Raw genomic sequence first — 21007 nt, 5'->3', positions numbered from 1 at the left:
GAACAGTATGAAAAAAAAATCAGAATTATAGTGATAAACTACAGCTGAAACTTGGTCTCAGTGTTAGGAAGTGGTGGAGTTTATAGCAAACTGGAGAGAAAATGTTCCATCTAAAAGGGAAAATAACAGCCTGTTTTTGCAAGTAGGATCTGAGATATACTGTTGCCAGACCTTTTTTTTTTTTTAAATATTTTATTTATTTATTTGACAGAGACACAGCAAGAGAGGGAACACAATCAGGGGGAGTGGGAGAAAGAGAAGCAGGCCTCCCGCTGAGCAGGGAGCCCGATGTGGGGCTCGATCCCAGGACCCTGGGACCATGACCTGAGCCGAAGGCAGACGCTTAACGACGGAGCCACCCAGGCGCCCCCAGACCTTTTAATTCAAAAGAAGCTGAAATTCAGGATTTCTAATAAATGTCCTAATTTTTACCTGCTGGCAACTGCATTAAAATTCAAGACCTGTGACTTGGGGAAAAAAAGGAAATTGATGAGAGAAGTGGGGAGAAAGACATAGAATGAGATAAAAATGAGTTAGCAAAGAAAGAATTGCAAAGACATACAAAATGCAATTCAAAAAATTGGATAACTATTTGGATACATTAAAGAACAATACTGTAATGCAGAACATCTAAGCTGTGACCAGAAACAGTTTTGAAAATTTTTCCTAGCATGCAAAACAAGAAGAAAAGTGAGGGACATGACTAGAAAAAAAGATGATTGATAATGAAGAATGGAGATTAAGAATTTAAACTAACAGTATGTTCTCTGAATTTGGAACAATAACAACAAAAGGTAATTGAAAATAAATTATGATCAAAGAAAAAATTGAAGAAAATTTCCAACTAGGGTATCATGATAGATTAGTTGTACAATGTCTCCAATTCTCCATCCTCCTCAAATTTATGTTCTTTGCAACCCCTCTTATCAATAGGTGGATTCTATTTCCCCACCCCTGAATATGAGATGCCCCTGTAACTTACTTTGACCAAAAGAATGTAGTGTAATGACCATGTGCCAGGTGTTGGGAGACCTTGTGACCTTCTATTCTCTTTCCTGATACTTCATCACTACCATGTGAACAAGCTTGAGCTAGCCTACTGAAGGATGTGCATCAGAAAAATCATCCTACCTGACGTCAACTGTCAGTGAACATGCTAGCTGATCTCCATCACCTGAGCAATTCTAAAGAAGAGCAGCCAACCTTAGCTCCCATCATCAGAACCACCCAGGTGACCTGTAGATGCCTGAGCAATCATTAAATGCTCATTATTTTAAGCCTGTAAGTTTTGGGGTGGTTTGTTAATGCAGAAGTAGCCCATGGATACAGGTAGTACCAGAATGGACCAATCATATTGCAGACACAATGAATAGAAATATATTTACACCTAGATGAAAGCATAGACTATGCAAAGGAAAAAAATCTATAAGCAACCAGATGATGGAAGAGGATGAGAATGAAGAAGAAGGAAGAGGGGCAGAGGGAGGAGGTAGAGAGGAGAAAACCTACTATAATGGTCATAAATTTAGGTGGCTTCATATTTTTCTTCTGAAAAACTAAATGCAGAAACAAATTCAAGATTAAAGTGTGAAAAGTAAAAAAATACATATATGCCACAAAACTGTATAAAACCAAGTTGTACATTGAGATGATAGAAAAAATATTTTATATATGCAAAAATATGGGAATCATTCTCTCCATTTCGGGGGGAAAACTTAGATAAAGATATATTTTTGATGTGATAAATTAAACATAATGCCATTAATAGTTTTTAAGTGGCTACTATTTTACCAATTTAAAATGTCTCTTCAGGTGCCTGGGTGGCTCAGTCGTTAAGCATCTGCCTTCGGCTCAGGTCATGATCTCAGGGTCCTGGGATCGAGCCCCACATCGGGCTCCCTGCTCAGCGGGAAGCCTGCTTCTCCCTCTCCCTCACTTGTATTCCCTCTCTCGCTGTGTCTCTCTCTGTCAAATAAATAAATAAAATCTTTAAAATAAATAAATAAATAAAATAAAATGTCTCTTCATGTCCCCCAAATAATAAGAAAATAAATAAAATAAAATTACTATTTTTATTAAATGATTACTCCTGTGCCAAGCACTATTCATACTTTATATGCAAAATCTACTATTTATAATATCCCTAAAACTTAAAATTAAATTCCATTTTAATAAGAAATCAAGAATAGAAAAATTGTGGCATAAAACAATTGGTGATCAGCATTGACAATGGCTAAAAACTGATTTACGATCAAGTAATTATTGTAATTTTGGATCCAAATGAATACCAATGTCAAAAATTGCTGTTAAAGGAGAATATGTGGCAAGTAACATGTAATAACAGTCTGAAAGTCTATATTATATTAAAAATACTGGGAAATTATGGTCTGGGAGGTATAATGATATGCTAAGTTCCTCATCTTGTGGATTTCTTTTTAATTTGATACAAATATTATTTAAAATTCATGATTAATTAAAAGTATAATATATATTTTTAAATTACTGGATAACTAGCAAAGAAAAAATTCATATGGCAAAAGACAGAAAACAAAATGACAATAAAATATAAACCAAAAACCAAGAAAAAAGATGGCAAGAGTAAAACTAAGCATATCACGTTAGTAAACACAGATGATATTCACTTCTCCACAAAAGTGAAAGATTATGTAATTGCTTTAAAAATATTTAATTCATGGGGCACATGGGTGGCTCAGTTGGTCGTGTCTGACTCTTGGTTTCAGCTCAGGTCATGATCTCAGGGTCCCGGGATCAAGGCCTGAGTCAGGCTCCCTGATCAGCACAGAGTCTGCTTGTCCTGCTCTGCTCCTCCTCCTCTCTCTCTCTTTCTTTCTCTGGAATAAATACATAAAATCTTTAAAAAAAATTAATTCATACCTGGGAGGTATCTTAAAAATGAAATAGAAACTTTGAACATAAAAGCAAATAGGAGAAGATTTATTAGACAAATATTACTACAAATATAGTCACAACATTAAGTTCAAGGTGAGTACTTTCATATGTATAATATAAAAAGGTAATATAAAGAAAAACATAAAGCCATAAACATTTATGCAAAACATGTCAGGGAATCTAAATATATGAAAGGAAACCTAGAACTACAAGAAGAATTGACAGCAGCATAATTTTATAAAGAATTTAATGCCTCTTATGCCTGGAAAAACTATCATAGGGATTTACATTCTGCCGGACGGAAGTAAAGCTATCTGGGAGAAGGTATTTAGAAATAATCCAGAGAAAGGAGGGAGTTTCTGAGCATTAAAAACTAATTATTAGAGGAATTTATGGGCAAAGTACTCTTATAGAGTTTATAGAAGGCCTTATTAAAAGACAAGGATAGATTCTAAATTACTAGAAATGTCTTAATAAAGAAGGAAATGAAAAACTGGGATGGCTGTTGTTTGAATTCATCTAACTACAGTGGAGATTCTAGAGCAGGAAGAAGACGTTGGTGGGGTCTCAAAACCCTACTCAGTAAGTAAGTAATCAAGAAAATAAAGAAAGCAAGAGGAATATTGAGAAGACTGAAGGAGTAGGTTCCTAGTGGTAGGAACAGTGTTGGTTGGTAGGAAACTGTGGCCTGGTCCCAGCATGAGTTGGGCAAGAGAAGATCATTGTGGTTGCATCCATGTCTATCCAGCTAGGCCTACACCAGTGCCTCAGAACCCAAAGTCCCACATTATTCCCATCTATTCAGTTCTGGACAAGAAAGCAATAGCAGCAGTCGAGAGTGATAGGTAACATCAAAATAGTGGCATTACTGAGCTTAAGTTGGGAGCCATGAATGAGGAATCCTTATTGCCTGGCTGGCCTCTGAGCAACTCCACTCCTTGACTATTATATGCAGCTGCTCCAGCAAGAGTGGGGCTGGAGTACATGGAGGAGATCTGGGGGAAGACTGGGCCGCAGGAGAGGACAGTGAGTGGTAGCACTTACTGCAATATTATAGATTTGGGGTGCTCACCCCCACACACATCCAGACCCTTTTTAGAAGTACAAAGCGAGACCTAAACTTTTGCCCTTTTCTGTCTCCTTCCCAAAGCAATATTATCACCCAACGCAATTGTGAAGCCTGACAATAGTGGGGGGAAAAAAAGCCACACTACAAATGGAACGACACAGAAGGAAATTAACTAATGGAACGCACAGAACAGATACTCCAAAAGGGATATTGCATACATGATGTAACAACAAGCAGTTTGGGAGAGGATCCTATTGGAGATATTAGGATGAAACCTATTGTTATTGAAATAGGGAACTCAGTGCATGGGCTGAATAGAAGAACACTGAAAACACTGAAAAATCAGTTATTAGCTAGACAGTCAAGTTAAAGCACTCTCCCAGAATGCATCAACAAGAGATAAAATGATAGAGAGAATGAGGAAAATGTCATAAATAATCATATATATATATATATATATATATATAATAAATTCAAACAGTTGAAAAAATAATGAACCAGAATTTCCTAGAATTAAAGAAAGATAGATTAGACCTTTGGCTGAACAAATGTATAGTGTGTCAAAAAGGATGAATAAGGAGAAAAGAATATAAATTTTAAAAATTTAAAACCTCAACTGAGTATATTATAGTAAGATTTGAAACATATAAAACAAAGAGAACATTCTGACAGTTTCTGGAGAGGAAAGAAGAATCACCTAAATATGAGCAATGATCTGACTAACGTTAGACTTTTCAGTAGCAACACTGGATGCATAAAGACAATGGAGTAATATCTTCCTGATAAATCTAATAGGAATTACTTAAATTATTTTTTCATTTTACTTCATTTTGTCAGTACTCTAGCCATATCCTCCACTCCCTCTATTTGGGGACTATTGCAATAGCTTACCTACTGCATCCACCATGTCATGTGACCCATCAATATATTCCCTACAAGTAGCTTAAATAGTACTCACAACCTCCAAATCGGACCTTGTTACTTTCTCATTAAAACACACCACTTTTGGGAAAATATCTGAAATCCTAACATGGCTTAAGGCCCTAACTTAAGGCTTAGTCAAGCATCTCTGAACACTGGCTGGACATAAGAATCCCTGGGGAACTTTGTACTGCTGCACGGGCCCTGCTCCAGTGGTTCTCCTTGAAGGGTTGGGGGCTGTCCCCAGTTCCCCTAGTGACTCCCAAGCAGGGTGTTCAGAAGTCCTGATCTTGCCCTTGTGGCCTTTCCAGCCACACCCCTTCCTGGCACCCCTTCATTCTAGTGCTCCTGCTGCACAGATCTCCTTCTGCACCTCGAACATGCCATACTCCTTCCTGCTCCAGGCTTTGCACATGTACCTCCATCCTGGAATGCTCTCATACCCTTTCAGCAGGGTCACGCCTGCCCTGCCTTCAGATCTAGCTCACTCCTCACTTCTTCAGGGTACCCCTTTCCCATCTTCCTAAGTTTGTCTCATTATGTCATAGAGACTTATAGCAAGGGATAGATCTCCTTAATCGCACTTTCAACATTCATTACAGTTTAATGATTTGTATGAGTCTCATAAAATTCTCCTCTTCTATATAGTGAGCTCCATGGGATTAAGATATATGTCATTTTTATTATTTAATATTGCATAGTTTTCAACTAATGAAGTGTTGCCTAACATTTATTGAATAAATGAATGAATAAATGACACCTACAAACCTAAAACCAGCAAACATCTTACATTCACATATGCCTTGGTTGCAAGTCATTTATACATTTATTATATTATTTCATACATATATGATCGTAAAGGTGTGGTAAATTTAGTGGGTAGATAAACTAATGAATGATATGAGGCTATATTTTGAGTAGCACAAATATCATTTCAATGTTATTGAAAAATTATTAAATTACTTTTCCCATGTTCGTTAAAAAAGAACATATAAACTTTTTCCTTTCCACAGAAAAGTCATGATTGCAAACCTAGTGATCTGTGAACTCAAAGCTAGAAACATATCCATTACAGAAAGTATTTCCATTTTATTGAGACCCTTTCTTTTTTTTTCTGTTATGATTTTCCTAAAATTGCTTTGATATAAAATGTCATTTCAAGATCATTTATAAAGGAGAACAAAAAAATACTAATTCTTTTGTAAAAGAAGAATTAAGTGAACAATCTATTCATGAAGTGTTTTCAAGGGTAATAAATAAGAAATAAAGAACACAGGTTATCAAAATGAATCATTAACTTCTCTAAATCTGAGGAATTAAAATTAAGCAAAACCCCCACAATTTAATCACCATCACACTTTGAAAAACAAAAGCAACTGACAGCCTATTTGAATGGCATCTGTCTTAAATTACAAGTGTCATTCAAAGCAGGAAAGAATGTCCAATGGAAAAAAGACAGTCTCTTCAACAAATGGTGTTGGGAAAATTGGACAGCCACATGCAGAAGAATGAAACTGGACCATTTCCTTACACCACACACAAAAATAGACTCCAAATGGTTGAAAGACCTCAATGTGAGACAGGAGTCCATCAAAATCCTAAAGGAGAACACAGGCAGCAACCTCTTCGACCTCAGCCGCAGCAACTTCTTCCTAGAAACATCGCCAAAGGCAAGGGAAGCAAGGGCAAAAATGAACTATTGGGACTTCATCAAGATAAAAAGCTTTTGCAAAGCAAAGGAAACAGTCAACAAAACCAAAAGACAACTGACAGAATGGGAGAAGATATTTGCAAATGACATATCAGATAAAGGGCTAGTATCCAAAATCTATAAAGAACTCATCAAACTCAACACCAAAAGAACAAAGAATCCAATCAAGAAATGGGCAGAAGACATGAACAGACATTTTTCCAAAGAAGACATCCAAATGGCCAACAGACACATGAAAAAGTGCTCAACATCACTCGGCATCAGGGAAATCCAAATCAAAACCTCAATGAGATACCACCTCACACCAGTCAGAATGGCTAAAATTAACAAGTCAGGAAATGACAGATGTTGGCGGGGATGCGGAGAAAGGGGAACCCTCCTACACTGTTGGTGGGAATGCAAGCTGGTGCAGCCACTCTGGAAAACAGTATGGAGGTTCCTCAAAAAGTTGAAAATAGAGCTACCATATGATCCAGCAATTGCACTACTGGGTATTTACCCCAAAGATACAAAAGTAGGGACCCGAAAGGCTATGTGCACCCTGATGTTTATAGCAGCAATGTCCACAATAGCCAAACTGTGGAAAGAGCCAAGATGTCCATCAACAGATGAATGGATAAAGAAGAAGTGGTATATATATACAATGGAATATTATGCAGCCATCAAAAGGAATGAGATCTTGCCATTTGCAACGACGTGGATGGAACTGGAGGGTATTATGCTGAGCGAAATAAGTCAAACAGAGAAAGACATGTATCATATGACCTCACTGATATGAGGAATTCTTAATCTCAGGAAACAAACTGAGGGTTGCTGGAGTGGGGGTGGGGTGGGAGGGATGGGGTGACTGGGTGATGGACACTGGGGAGGGTATGTGTTCTGGTAAGCGCTGTGAATTGTGCAAGACTGTTGAATCTCAGATCTGTACCTCTGAAACAAATAATGCAATATATGTTAAGAAAGAAAAAAAGAAGAAGAAGAATGTAGCAGGAGGGGAAGAATGAAGGGGGGGAAATCGGAGGGGGAGAAGAACCATGAGAGACAATGGACTCTGAAAAACAAACTGAGGGTTCTAGAGGGGAGGGGGTTGGGAGGATGGGTTAGCCTGGTGATGGGTATTGAGGAGGGCACGTTCTGCATGGAGCACTGGGTGTTATGCACAAACAATGAATCATGGAACACTATATCTAAAACTAATGATGTAATGTATGGGGATTAACATAACAATAAAAAAATTTTAAAAAAAAATGAAAAAAAAAATTACAAGTGTCATTAATGACAGGGAAAGCATGAGGGTAATAAGTAGAGGACCATTTTGAGCAAATAAGAGAAAAATGATATTTGATAGAGCACATCTCATCAAAGAAAATTGAGAATAGTGGATCCATAATGTGTATGACACTTAAACCACTGACTTCCAGATATGTAGCAAGTGCTTCCCAGAAAATCCTCATTATACATGAAACTTTTGCAAAGGCAGAACACCTGTGCTGTAAAGAGCGAAAAATCATGGAGCCAAAGGGCTCATAGTAACCCATAAATGCATTTACCCATATAAAAATTGTGCTGTGCTTGCTTTTTAATTTGATTTTTTAAGTGAAAATGAACCATTGTACATATTCATTACTATGGCAGCCTGCTTTTCACTTATAATGTATTATTTTTTCTAATTATTAATGCCTACTCATGTAATTTGAACACAAATGGGACAATATAAAAGTATATATTTTTGTCTGAGCAGTCTTTTCTTTTTTGCCTATGTCCCTTTCCTTCTCCTCCTCTTCCTCTCCAACCAGGGCTACCATGTATGATTGTATGAATTGCTAACTGCAAACATCAAATCAGATTGAGATCTATGCATTAATTATCCATTGCTACATAACAAAATTACCACAACTTGGCAGCTTAAAACAATACAACTTTCTTATCTCACAGTTTCTGTGGGTTAGGAGTCTATGCATGGCTCAGTTGGACCCTCTGCTTAGGATCTTAGAAGCCAGAATCAAGGTGTTATCTGGGCCTGGAGTTTCATTTGGAGGCTTGCCTGGAGAATTATCTGCCCCCCTGATTGCATAGTTGTTGGCAGCTTTCAATTCCTTATGGCTGTAGGACTGAGAACTTCCATTTTCTATTGGCTGTTGGCCAGAGGCCATCCTCAGCAATTCACCTGCAGTTCCTTGTCTTCCTCACAGCCAACAAGGGTAAAAGAGATTCCAAGAAGATGGGCACTACAGTCTTAAGTGACATAATCACATACATATAATTACCTTTGCTGTATTATATTAGAAGCAAATCACAGATTTTTCCTACCAATAAGAGGGACTCAAAAAGGCCATGAACACTAGGGAAGCATAAATCATTAGGGACCACTTAAAAATCTGTCCACCACAATCTACATGAATGATGCCCCTGGAATCATACAGTGCATAACCTGTGTAGCCATACACAGCTGTCCTGTCCATCAGTATCAGTATCCCCTCAAGGCCACCAAGTAACTCATGTTAAGAACCTGGTATGTATCTTTCACCACCTTTTCCATACTTATATAATCATCTATATGTATGTAATAAATTTTTTGTTATTATTTATTTTACAAATAGAGATTGTTTTATTCTACCTTTTCTCTATTGTTTTGGCCACTTAGCAATAATTCATGAAAAACACTCTAAGTCAACTGCTACAGGTCTACTATATTTTTCTAATGGCTATACAATATTCCAAAATGTGGATATGTAATAATTTATTTAATCATTCCACTGTTGAAGAATACTCTTATTGCTTCAAGTTTTCTTCCCCCCTCTGCACACCCTTTAAGCTTTGGCTTCCGTTGTTTTATATGACCAATTACTACTTCTCCATCAACTTTCAGTCTTCCAAGGATATATTGAAATCTCCATGCCACTGATGTCTTCTCTCCTGTTCTCTTTGCATTTGTACGCTTAGGATATTTTAATTTCTCAAACATTTATCCTTTTAGTGTCTTTAATCCTTCATCTTTAACTGGAAATCCCAGTTGTTTGAAAGTAACTTGTTTTCAGACCTCAGGTTTTCATGCAGAGATATGAATATTTTCCCTGAGTTTGTGAGGCAGTGTTGGGCCAATCCTTGACTCTACATTTGTTTTAGTAAATATAAATAAAATCAATGAAGAAAGTGGCAGTTGGAGGAGCATATATAATAATTAAACAAATGAGGAAAAATTAACTCTTCAATCTGGAAATAGTGAGGATGAAATTTTGTTCAAATAAGATACATTCATAATATTAGTGAATTGTTAGTGGAGCTGATAGTACTATAAAAAATATTTCAGTAGTTCTTTGGGGAAGAAAATTATCATCCATATTCTGTGATGAAAATAAATGTTCTTTGTCCTAATATTTTAAAGGGCTTTAGGTAGAGTTGGAGGTTGTCAGCCTATTTGAACCTAGGAATGTTTAAAAATCTAGAAGATATAAATTATATTTCAATGGTGGAAATGGGGATAAGGGCAATATTTCTTTACATAGAGAGGTTATATTCCAAGTCATAGAAGTGAGTTAGTGGTAACAGCTGCCAGAATTGTAAAGGAAAAGGAATTTTTGTGTGTATTATGGGGGCTGGGGGGACACAGGAGTGCCTCTTAAGGATCTTGAAAATAAATTCTGTTAAATGCTTAAAATGACAATGGGTGTAAGAAAAAGAGCATGCAGAATGAGAATGAGATGAAGGGGTTTAGGCAATTGACAAATGAGAAAAAAGCATCACTATCAAGATCAGAAAGGAATGAGGTAGAGCCAGTCTAAGGTGGTGAAGGGTTCCTATTCCAGATTTAGGAAGCTGGGCCTCAGCAGACACTAAATCATCCTGTGCCTTGATCTCAGACTTCTCAACCTCTGAAAATGTGAGAAATAAATGTTGGTTGTTAAAGGCATCCAGTTTAGGGTAGTTTGTTATAGTAGCCCAAACAGACTAAGATGTTAAGTTAGCCAATACATAACAATAATCATTTCCCCAGCATCTTCTACAGGCAATGATGTAGGATCTGCTCAGAGAGAGAGAGGTCCAACAGGAGAGCATCCCTTGAGTCTTGACACTTCCTAGATGCTGCCTTTTGCAACTTTACTATGCTTTTTCTTTATCAATAGTATATGCAAATAAGATAATTAGTTATATCTTAACTAATCCATTAATCTCCTTTTTTAGAAACAAAAGCATTTTAAAGCCTTAGTAATTTCCTGCTTTGTCCCATAGGAAATAGTAATGTAAATAAGCCATTTTAAATAAGGCTATGAAAAACTGCTGAATGCATGACTTGTCTTTGCACATTATAGTAACACTTAAAGCAGTTTTCTTTTCTATGCTCCTATATGAAATTGTCAAGTTAAACATTATAGGACAATGAAATATTCCAAATAATTAAACAAATAAGGTTGGTGTCTCATGTGAGGCTTGAAAAGGGAATGCTATGTGAAATAGAGTATGTTCTGGGAAGAAACATCCAAACTACACTGAGGACATAAAGATCTAAAGAACATTTAAAAAGAAAGTAAACATTCATGAATGAAAATGAATGAATCATTTGTTATACTCAGAAAGGTCAAAAATCTACATTAAATAAGATAGTATAAAATAAACATGTGCTATGTATTGGACCTCATTCCTCCTGGTGAAGATTGGTGCAGTCTTAAACTTGATTTCAGGTTTAGGGGTTTTGTTCTTAATCCCCAGAAGGTATTGGATAGAGGCAATAATATTTCTATACCATGGCATTTCCTTTTCCTGTGTGCAATAAGTAGAAATGTTTTTAATTGAGTGAAGAGAAAAAAATTCACAAAATAATAATGTAAATATATTTGTAGTACTTTTTCCTTTTTGTGAATTTGACAGTGGTGACTGACCTGCTTAACAAGAGTGGGAGGAAATCTCACAATTTCATGAGTTCTTAAACATCTGTGTAAATATCTCTTGGACCTATTCACTTATGACATACAAGAAAGATACCATAGTGTTCTGATAGATCCTGGAAAAAAAAAAAAAACCTTTATGAAAAGTATCTTAATTTGCAAGTAATTTAATTTGATTCTGTGGGCTAGCAGTGTATTAATTCATTGAGCATATCAAGTGACTACTTTGTATCATATATGTTCAAGATATTGAGGACTAAAATGAGGTAAACGCAGATAAACTATTATTCCTTCACCAAAGTGTAGAAATTAAAGTCTGAAGTCACCAAGTGCTGTGAGAATGTAGAGCACAGGAACTTACATGTATTGTTGGAAGAAAAAGGTACATTGGTAGCTGGTTTAGTACAGTCAGTCCTCATTACTCACAGACTGTGAATTTGCCTATTTGCAACCCCCAAATAGATACTTACAGTGCTTCTGCAGTCATTTGTGGACATGCACAGAACGGGGAAAAAATTGAGCTACCCAATGCACACACTCTCAGCTGGGAGGGGACAAGGTAATGTTCTGCCTTGTTTCAGCTCTCACTGCAAATAAGTGTCCTTTGTACTGTCTATTTAATGCCATGTTTTTCATATTTGTGTGCCCCTTTTTGGGTGATTTTGCTTTTTAACATGGCCCTCGAGGATAGTGCCGAAGTGTTGTCTAGTGTTCCTAGGTGCAAAGAGGTTGTGATGGGCCTTCTGGAAAAAATATGTGTTAGGCAAGCTTGCTTCAGACATGACCTATGGTGCTGCTGACCATGGGTTCAATATTAATGAATCAACAGTATATGTTAAATTAGGTGTCTTTAAACAGAAACACATGGAAAACAGGATTATATTTTGATAGGTTGATGAAAATGTGACCAGAAGTTCACAGGAACCTAACCTTGAATTTGCCCTGGGAGCATTATTTCAGTATTTGCTAATTCAGTGTTTGTGGTAACTTTATATAACATAACTAACACAGATAATTAGAATCACAATAACACAGAATTTATTGCATTTCCTCATTCCTCTATACATTATCACCTTATTGGCAAGGTGTAATTCTGCAACAGAAACGAAGTTTGTCATTTAATGTCATATTCCTTTATTTATATCAAAACATCAGTCTCCAAAAAGAGTGTGTGCTTCTTGCCATTACTTTCCTCAATACCCGCACCTTATATTCTTAAAATTCATGGACATTCCGATATTTGGCCTTCGTTTTTAAAGAAAGGGAGGCACCCTTGACTTAAGGTTAGAGAAGAAAGAGGAATCAAAGGAACAAGGGGCTTCACAGACAACAGGACAATCCCCACTCCCAGGACCACCTTGGGTCCTGTGGCTTAATTGTGACCCATAGAGAAATGCTCCTATTTCTAACTCTTGGCTTCCTTTTCTTCTGTACCTCATGGGGGCTCAAACTCTAAGTCCCCATAGCACCATTCTCCCTGAGACCATTCCATGACTCTGACTTTCCATATTCAAAAGCAAGGAAAGTGACTGGGAGGGAGAGGCAGGGAGATTTGTAAATCACCAGTTGGAACCTGCACATAAAAACAAAAAACCCACTGGCAACTTGTTAATTTTAACAAGTCAGGAAATAACAGATGTTGGCGGGGATGCAGAGAAAGGGGAACCCTCCTACACTGTTGGTGGGAATGCAAGCTGGTGCAGCCACTCTGGAAAACAGTATGGAGGTTCCTCAAAAAGTTAAAAATAGAGCTACCATATGGCCCAGCAATTGCACTACTGGGTATTTACCCCAAAGATACAAATGTAGGGATCTGAAGGGGTATGTGCACCCTGATGTTTATAGCAGCAATGCCCACAATAGCCAAACTATGGAAAGAGCCAAGATGTCCATTGACAGATGAATGGATAAAGATGTGGTATATATATATACAATGCAATATTATGCCACCATCAAAAGGAATGAAATCTTGCCATTTGCAACGACGTGCATGGAACTGGAGGGTATTATGCGGAGCGAAATGAGTCAATCAGAGAAAGACATGTATCATATGATCTCACTGATATGAGGAATTCTTAATCCCAGGAAAAAAACTGAGGGTTGCTGGAGTGGTGGGGGATGGGAGGGATGGGCCGGCTGGGTGATAGACATTGGGGAGGGTATGTGCTATGGTGAGTGTTGTGAATTGTGTAAGACTGTTGAATCACAGACCTGTACCTCTGAAACAAATAATACATTATATGTTTAAAAAGAAGAAGAAGAAGAAGATAGCAGGAAGAGAAAAATGAGGGGGGGGAATAGGAGGGGGAGATGAACCATGAGAGACTATGGACTCTGAGAAACAAACTGAGGGTTCTAGAGGGGAGGGGGGTGGGGGATGGGTTAGCCTGGTGATGGGTATTAAAGAGGGCACGTACTGAATGGAGCACTGGGTGTTATACGCTAACAATGAATCATGGAACACTACATCAAAAACTAATGATGTAATGTATGGTGATTAACATAACATAATCAAACAAACAAACAAACAAAAAAACATTACTTGACAGCAGAGTCACCAAACAATGGTGAGTCTTTTCTTCTGCAAAAAAGTAATAATCTTAGAAAGCACATAACTGGGGGAAAAAAAAAAAACCCATTGGCAAACTAAAAACAGTTACAATAGCAGCTAATGCATACTGACTTTTTCCTATGTCCCCAGTACTATGTTAAACATTTTACATGGACTATTTTATTTAATTCCCATATTAACTCTAAAAGGCAGGTACTCAGAGCATGCACAGTTTAGAGGTGAGGAAATTGAGGTTAAGTGAGTGTTCAAGGTCAGAGAACTAGGAAGTAGTAGGGATTGGATTTGAATCTGGTCAAATCTAATTTCAGAGTGTTCTCTTAAACCACTCCAGTTTGCTTCCTCCCATGAGATGATAAATTTCCTCCTCAAACCTATGATTTGAAACTCCCTTAGCAGAAATAGTCATCTGAGACCCAGTGCCTCAGAGCTGAATGAAGCAGAAAACAGAACTCAACTACCTTCCTGCTTCCTCATCTCAGATGGGTATAGACTTTCTTTTTTTGTGGGGGGTGGAGGGGTTATCTAATCGAATGAACTTTTAAAACTATATAAACAGAGACTGGAATTATTTTTCTCATTTTCAGAAATCCATTAAGTAGGTGAAACTAAACCACATGTCTCCCATGGAAGAAAGTAACTTGGAGATGACTTGATATTCAGGAAATGTGGGTTGGGTAGGGAAAGCTAGAGCATTTCTAAGAGTGTGTTTGTGGGTTATGAGCATGGGACCAGAGAAAGGAGTAAGCCTCCCACTGGTCACTTGTGGAGATCAAAGTTTACATTTCTATTTTCCTTGGTCCTTACTCCATGGAGTATCTAGGTGTCTATGCTGGTCACACTTTAGCCAGGATTTACCCTTTCTCCTTTTTGGAGATTTTGGGACAGTCTCATACATGGGCATAGCAGGAACTTCCTAACTTATCCGAACAGGCTGGTCATAGAGATGGCCATCTCTGGCCATAGGCCACCTACTGGTCATCCTGGGTGGGGTGCTACACATACATGAAAGTAAGTGGGTGTGTTGTTGGCTTTATGCAAAGGGATGGCCTATGAAGATTTAAGTAACGTGAAATATATTATCAAGTATAATAAAAATTACTGTATTGTTTTCAATCGTTCAGGACATTGCTCTGTAACATGTATTCCTGTATCCAAGCTTCTGTTTTTTCCTAAGGTAGAGTCCTACACTTCTACATACATATGCATGTAAAGGTCCATAGCAGTACATTTACTATAATCTCTGTATTTGTAGGAACAAATATTTTATTACTGACTTCTTTGTTTAACTAGATATTGGAAACAGATGGAATTGCCTCTTCTAGGTAAGATATTATCAATATTTTTTTAAAGGGACTCTCACAGATGAGATTAGTTGTAGCATGTTTGATGTTTTGAGAGTAAGGTAAGTGGAAAAAATTAATGAAACACAAATAGAAACTGTAGTTTATTCAGAAGAAAATAGTCTGTAAAAGTGCTTTTTATCTGAGTTGCCTTTTTGGGGGTACCAGAACTCTGACTCTACTAATCAGGGAGACTACTCCCTGGCCAAATTGGAAGGGATCTATGACAGCATCTCTAAGGGATCTTTAACATAGGAATCTTCGTGAAGATGACCAAGTGTTTGTTGAGAGTGAGTCAAGCCATGTGTTGAACTGAGAGCTATCTGCATTTCACGTGGGCTAGACAGAGACACATGGGCACCTCAGACAGACTAATACTTTGGTTCAACTTCAAACAGATATCTTAAAAGCGTTTGTTGGGTATTTTATTTAGAGTCAAAGCATGAAGGCAGAGTAGAGAAGGAAAAGCACTGATGGTACCTTCTTTGTTTCCTCTGCAATTTATCTCTGCTCTAAATTTCTATATCACATTTTACAAAACTAGAGAGAAGAGCATTTTTTAGAGCATATGTTATTACACAGCCATGCTCATAGGGGTGTCTCACCTACACAGAAAAGCTGCAAGGGGCTTACTCAAGAATTCCTGCCACTAATTACAGAAGTTTCTTTAGAATACATTTTTAGAAATTTCATTCACATCCAAGTACCTGGTCTCCTTCCCTTGTCAGATCTCTGACCAGCTCTCCATCTTATTACTTATTAACTTCATCACAATCACCATGATGGAAAATACCATTCAATGCATTGTACTAACCTCCACTTGCTTGAGAACATCCACACCCCATGTTATTTTGTTTCCCCTGTTGCAGATTCTTCTTTGTGAAACCTACAGGTCTGCAGTTCTTCATTTTGTGATGGGTTGTTTCTACATTTCAGGTCTCTGGTACTATTTACACAGTCCTTAATCTTTGCACCTGTAAGTGCTCGAAACTCACTCTAAGTGTTCTCTTTTGGAAGGTTTCATTTCTTTCCATCATGCTTATACAAATATGGACTTCCTGGGGTTTTCTTATTGATGTTTGAGAGAGTTTTGGTCATTTTACTTGGTCCAACAGACATTTTTCTCACTTAAATTTTCCATCTCTCTACCAGGTACATTCTCTGTCTTTCCATGCAGCTAATGGAAGGGGTACTTGGAATCCCTTTCTTTTCTTTCTTTTTTATTTGTTTATTTATTTAATTTATTTGACAGAGAGAGACAGCGAGAGAGGGAACACAGGCAGGGGGAGTGGGAGAGGGAGAAGCAGGCTTCCCGCGGAGCAGGGAGCCTGATGTGGGGCTCGATCCCAGGACCCTGGGATCAAGACCCGAGCCGAAGGCAGACGCTTAGCAGCTGAGCCACCCAGGCGCCCCCTTTCTTTTCTTTCTGAGGTTAAGCTTGTTCTGTGCTCACATGTATCATTAATAACCATCATTATGGCCTACTGCTAATTAATAGCACAATGATGTTACTATGTAATCATGTTATATCCAACATTGTTTTGCTACACAGAACCACATACCTATAAAAGGCTTTCTTCAGCCAACTTTCTGTAAACACAGTGACAAAAAGGTTCAGTTGAAAGAAAGTTCAAACTTTTTTTCTTTTGGATTTTGAGTCTGTTATTTGTAACAGGCACTCTTGAAACAGAGAAACCATGGGTTTTAAAGTTTCTTCATATCAAGTTTTCTTTGCTATGTTCCATGCTCTCAGTAAATTCCCTTGGCTGTTCAGAACTGCATAGGTATCTAATGTTTGTGAAAACAGCTAAAGGCAACTGACTGATTCCCTAAGTAATAAAAGTGTAACTCTGAATTTGAGGTCTTGGCAGATCATTTCTTGCAAAGTTTAGGGAAGTTGGATTTACTATACTTTAGCTCACAGCCCTCACTGTGGAGTTCTGATGGTTCCAGATCCCAGCTGAATCCTGGGAAGGGCCTTTTGCTAACTTTAGCTCATTCCTGAGACTTCTCTTCCTTTTACAGAAATGCTCAGCAAAGCAACAGGTCATGTAAATTAATGTGTTCTGTAGACTCCAATGCCACCAGGCTGGGAGCTATTATGGAATGAGAAAGAAAAGAAAAGAGGGAATCACAGGGACTCACATTTACTGTGTTCCTATTCCGTGTGTTAGGACTGAATGAAGTCTTTAATAATTACAGAAAACTCCTCACTTAGTTTGAATTTCATTAAGAAAGAACTGGTTTAAACCAAACTGATTCATGTACTTTTAACCAATAAAGAAACCTTCGCCAACAAAACTATTATCCCAAACTTTGTGAACAACCATGGGTTTGCTATACTAAATTAATAGTTTTCTATATAATTTATGTGCTAATTTCAATTTCAATTTCATTGTCAATCCCATCTGTTATTGCTTCAATCCTGAATTAATAGGCAGGTTAGAGCTGGAAAATGTCAGATCATCTGAGGGCGTCATTCTTTTCTAAGGTCATATAAAATGAAAGAGTACTTTTGTCATAATTCAACAATCCATCCCATTTTATAGAGTCATAACATGTTAGAACTGGAAGGTTTGTAAAATATCATCAGATCCAAATTTATAGGTAAGAAAACTGAGGTCCAAAGAGGCAAAGTGATTCATCCAAGTTTTTGTAGCCATTGTTCCTTGCCCTTGTTTCAAGCTTTACAAAAAAGGTGTAGATGTAACCTTTAAGTCATCAGAATGCTACATCCTCCTACCCTTCACAGGCAGATTTAGGGACTCTGTCAAATACTTCTGTAAGAGTAAGGAAGGACTTGAGTTGCTTCACTTCTTCTTCCATTTTTTAGAGTTTTTATTTAAATTCCGGCTAGTTAATTAACAGAGTGCCATATTAGTTTCAGGTGTAGAATTTAGTGATTCATCACTTACATACAACACCTGGTGCTCATCACAAAAAGTGCCCTCCTTAATACCCATCAGCCATTTAATCCATCCCCCTGCCCACCTCCCCTCCAGTAACCATCAGTTTGTTCTCCATAGTTAAGAAATTATTTCTTGGTTTGCCTCTTAAATTTATTTTGCTTCTTAAATTCCACATATGGGTGAAATCATATGGTATTTGTCTTTCTCTGATTGACTTATTTTGCTTAGCATTACACTCTCTAGCTCCATCCATGTTGTTGCAAATGGCAAGATTTCATTCTTTTTTATGGCTGAGTAATATTCCTGTGTGTGTGTGTGTGTGTGTGTGTGTGTGTATACCACACCTTCTTTATCCATTCATCAGTTGATGGACATTTGGGCTCTTTCCATAATTTGGGTGTTGCTGATTCACTGCCTCTTCTTAACTGTTACAGATTCCATTTACTCAGGAATTGTTATGCATCAGTCATTGTGTTAATACTCTTATTGCATTAGCACATTTAAACTCCATACAGATAAGAAAAATGAGACTTTGAGGGTTCAGGTAGCTGTGCTACTTGCCCAAAGTAGCACAGCTATTAAGGTGGAAAGGCAGAGTTCAGAGGCTTGGGGACTGTGCTCGTAGCGACTATGCTATGCTGCCTCCTGGGGGTTTGAACATCTCTGCTATGCTGACCTACTCGAAGCTTCAGCACTCACCTCTGAGCTCACAGTTCCACCCTTCTCCAGTACCTTTGTTTTATTAAAGAGGTTCCTGCCAACAAGCCTCTGAGCCAGAATTCCCTCTAGAGGTCTAAGAGGTAAAATTCATTGTCTCTTTGATTGATTATGAATTCTTCCCTACAAATTTGTCTCGCTCTCCAGCAGAAATTCTGACTAGGTCTTTTTTTGCCTCTCTGCCTTCTCAAACTCCATAGCCTGAAGGCTGGCTACTGCTGCTCTAACCAGGGCCTGGCTGGGAATATTCACTTATCTATAATTCAACAGACAAAGGAAACCTTATAAGGCAGGGGAATCAAGATGGGCAGGAGTCAGGTCATTAGCACTGAGGAGTTTGTATTGGATTCTCCAGGTGATGGGAAACAACTGAAGATCTGAAAACAGGTGAGTGAGAGGCCCAAGTTTCTGGGATTGTTAGAGACAGAAAGATCTCTCTAGAAGTATGAAGAATATTTGGAAGAAGATGAGGAGGAATGACCTCTCTCCTGCTTTGTGTCTCTGAGTCATTCACACTCCTCAGAGTAGAATTCAAGTTCATTTTCTACGCTAAAATCCCCTCTACTAGAGGGTCTATAGTGATCCTTCTCTGCTGTGAACTCTTCAAGCCCTAAGAGCCCATGTAACTAATTCGTAAATTAACAATATGCTGCAATGTGACAATGCACATTTTACCACCTGTCTGGTACAGGAGATATTTACATGTAAAAAAATATTTGTATAATACAAATTTATGTAATATAAAGTAGTTTGATAAGTATATATATATATTTATATTTGAGATATATATATTCATGTAACCACCACCATAATCAAGGTATAGAATATTTCCATGACCTCAAAAAGTCCTGTCATGCCCCCTTTCAATCAATCTCTCTTCACCATGGCCACAAGCAACAACTAATCTTATTTCTGAATTTTGTCTCTTTCACAAAGTCATATAGATGGAATCATATAATATGAAGTCTTTTGTGTCTGGATTCTTTGATTCATTCTAATTCTTTTGAGATTCATCCATGTTATTTTGTCTTTCTACAATTCCTTTGCATTACTGAGTAATATTTCATTATGTAAATGAACCATATTTTAAAAATCCATTCACCAAATTGATGGACATCTGAGTTCTTCTATTTTTGTTTTTGTTCATTATTATTATTATTTATTACAAATAAAGCTTCCATAAACATTTACATACAGGCTTTGTGTGGATATATGTTTTCATTTCTTTTGGATAAAAACTTAGGAGTGGGATTCCTAGACTGTATGGCATGCAGTGTTTAACTATTAGAAACTGCCAGGTGTTGGGCGCCTGGGTGGCTCAGTTGGTTAAGCGACTGCCTTCGGCTCAGGTCATGATCCTGGAGTCCCTGGATCGAGTCCCGCATTGGGCTTCCTGCTCAGCAGGGAGTCTGCTTCTTCCTCTGACCCTCTTCCCTCTCGTGCTCTCATTCTCTCTCAAATAAATAAATAAAATCTTTAAAAAAAAAAAAAAAAAAAAGAAACTGCCAGGTGTTTTCCAAGCAGTTGTACCCTTGTATGATCTCACCAGCACTTTATAAGACTTCCAGTTACTCTACATCCTTGTCAGTATTCGGTAATGTCAACCTGCTTAATTTTAACCAGTCTAGTAAAATGTGAATTAATAACCCCCTTTAGTTTTAATTTATATTTCTTTAATTCCTAATGATATTAACTTTTCATATGGTTACTGATATTATATCTTCTGTGAAGCCAAATCTTTTGCACATTTTTAATTGCATCATCTTATTATTATTGAGTTATAAATTCTTAAAATTTGTCCTGTACAATATACACATAATAATAAATATGTATCTGCAAATATTTTCTCCCAGTCTAGTCATTTGCCTTTTCAACTTCCCTTACGATAACTTTCAAAGAGTGTAAGTTTTAATTTTGATGAAGTCCAATTTATCTTTTTTCTTTAGTAGTTCATGCTATTGGTTCTAAAAAATGT

General features: G+C 37.4%; 1 long non-coding RNA gene across 2 annotated transcripts in view; it reads right to left on the bottom strand.

Annotated features, from left to right (window-relative positions):
* Positions 1–21007, bottom strand: part of LOC118534842 (uncharacterized) — a 358905-nt gene that overhangs the window by 65974 nt on the left and 271924 nt on the right. Inside the window, exon 5 of one of the 2 annotated variants that reach the window (XR_013447138.1) lies at positions 2811–2852. The exons of the other annotated variant lie outside the window; for it this stretch is intronic. This is a non-coding gene — a long non-coding RNA (uncharacterized LOC118534842). Of the gene's footprint in view, positions 1–2810; positions 2853–21007 lie in introns of those variants that run through there. 2 annotated transcript variants of the gene reach the window in all.

This window comes from Halichoerus grypus, chromosome 4 (genome assembly GCF_964656455.1).
Source record: "Halichoerus grypus chromosome 4, mHalGry1.hap1.1, whole genome shotgun sequence".
Lineage (NCBI taxonomy): Eukaryota > Metazoa > Chordata > Mammalia > Carnivora > Phocidae > Halichoerus > Halichoerus grypus.
Note: the sequence above shows the minus strand (reverse complement) of the source record. Positions and strands in the feature narration are given on the sequence as shown.